At 42.3% G+C, this 2,125-nt stretch overlaps 1 pseudogene; it reads left to right on the top strand.

Moving 5' to 3' along the window:
- Positions 1 to 30: 30 nt before the first annotated feature.
- LOC114028307 lies at positions 31 to 1,820 on the top strand (annotated as a pseudogene).
- The last annotated feature ends 305 nt before the right edge of the window (positions 1,821 to 2,125 follow it).

A 2,125-nucleotide genomic window follows, 5' to 3' on the forward strand; every position in this document is an offset into this window, starting at 1 on the left:
TGCTGCACTCGCCTTCCTTTTGGTGGCAATTACGTGCACTTTGGGCCCACATGAAGTCATGCTGCTCCACAGTAAGTCATTCCAAGAAGGAGCAGAAATCAAGGGAGACTTGAATGGTGCTGGTGCTGATGACCATTCTCCCATTCAGCCTTGCTAAAAGCCCGTGCACTTCTAAACTACCTCCTCTCTTTCCTGGAGGAGCCCCTTATCCTCCCCCTTGGTTCATCAGGGACACAGATAACCAATCAATATTTCAGCCTTCTCCCTGGAAAACTAACCTCAAAGGAAAATGTACAGGGAAGAGCCCACTTCTATATTGAATGCTCTCCAACTAAGACCCAGACAAGTACTATGTGACAAATGTAAAAGCAGTGTTGTTGCAGAAGAGAAAAACAAATAACTAACTAAATAAATAAATAGGTGGCAATGCCAGTGACTCTTCTGAACAGGAAGATAACAAAAAAGGGAGAAATGAAAGCCTACCTGCTGTGAATATAAAACTGAAAACTGACCATGAAGTGGATGGGAGAAACCAAAATGACAGCCAGAAAAAAATGCTGTGGTCAAAGTTTCAGATAGTGCTCAAAACAGAGGCAGAGTAAAACTCAATTAAGTAGTGGAAAAAAAAAAAAAAAGTCCTCCAGAGCAAGAACATGGATCATGCAAAAGCCAAGAAGTCTGAAAATGACCAGAGAAAAGGCTCCAAAGAACCAGAGTGAAACTTCCACTTCCAAAAATCCACATTCCAAGGTTCACTTCACCCCTTGGTTTCAGAACACCAGCTCAGGGGCCCTTGCAGCCCAGTTGCATTTGAATCCCAAAGATATAGCAATGAAGAAAACTGACTCTTCCCTGAAGGCTGGCCTGGAGAAAATTTGGAGTGGTAAGATGGCACCCCAACCCCAGTCTCACTGCTCCTCTACCGCCTCAGCAGGTGAGGCCCCTTCAGAAGACCAGAATCCCTATGTCCTGCAGAGGCCAACAGTGAAGTTCAGGACACAAGTGAAGTTCATGTGCTTGATGAGCAGGATGAACACCAGACATTGGGCAAAAAGGGCAGCCAAAACCGTATCACTGTTTACATGACCAAAAATCAAAAGAAATCTGACTCTTCCAGCGCATCAGTGTGTTGCATTGATAGGACAGATGATTTGAAATCTTCCCATTCCCAATCTAGTTCTACTCCAAGCTTTGATTTTCCTCCAGGCTGTATGCATGCACTTTCCACCTCTTTCACTTCATGCTCTTCAGAGGAAGAGAAAAAAGCTGAGTGATTCCTTGCAGATGAAAGTCTTTTCCCAAAACATCTCTAAATGCATCACACCAGATGGCATGACAATATGTGTAGGGGACGTTGTTTGGGCTGCGATTTATGACTTCCCATGGTGGCCAGCCTGTATTCTTCCTGTAACTGTAAGCCAGGAAGGTAAGGGCCTGTTAGTCCAACAGGAGGCCGGTGGTTCATGGTTTGAGCCTCCAACAACATTTTTCCATGCACTACTGGAACTGTCTCCCTTTTCAGAAAGCTTCCAGCCATGCCTCAATAAGAAGAGAAAGGGCTTGGATGGCAAGGCAGCTAAGGCTGCAAAGTAGCTGAGTTTGGAAGTGGGGCCCTGTTGACACAATTTGAAATGTGAACGTGGCCAGTGAGGTAGGAAAGAAAAGTTTGGAGGCTCCACACAATTTTATTAGGCTGCTTAGAAATAACTTATACAAAGTACACTTGGTCAGAACTGGGGAGAGAAAAAGAAATTGCACTCAGTTGGCTGCTTTTTTTAATACTAAAATGGATCTCTTTGATAACTTTCTTGACAGGCAAACTAAACCAATTGAATATACAATCAAATTTTTTTCTTAACATGATATTTTCAAGTAAAAATCTTGCATTTTAAAATTCCTCAGCCTTACCCCAAGACATAAGAGCCATAGCCTCAACTGAAAGGCATTTTTTATGCAGGGAATATGCATCCGTGTCTTTTGACTATTGTGTGGGAGGGCAGTAATAACTGTGAGTTGGAACATTTGGGATTTTAGTGACCACTTGTTATTTACTTATTTATCTATTTATTTATTCATTTATTTATTTATTTACTAACTAAATTAAAGAACACAGAAGCCTTTCTCT

Source organism: Vombatus ursinus, unplaced genomic scaffold, assembly GCF_900497805.2.
Source record: "Vombatus ursinus unplaced genomic scaffold, bare-nosed wombat genome assembly UNPS02004872.1, whole genome shotgun sequence".
NCBI classification, from domain to species: domain Eukaryota; kingdom Metazoa; phylum Chordata; class Mammalia; order Diprotodontia; family Vombatidae; genus Vombatus; species Vombatus ursinus.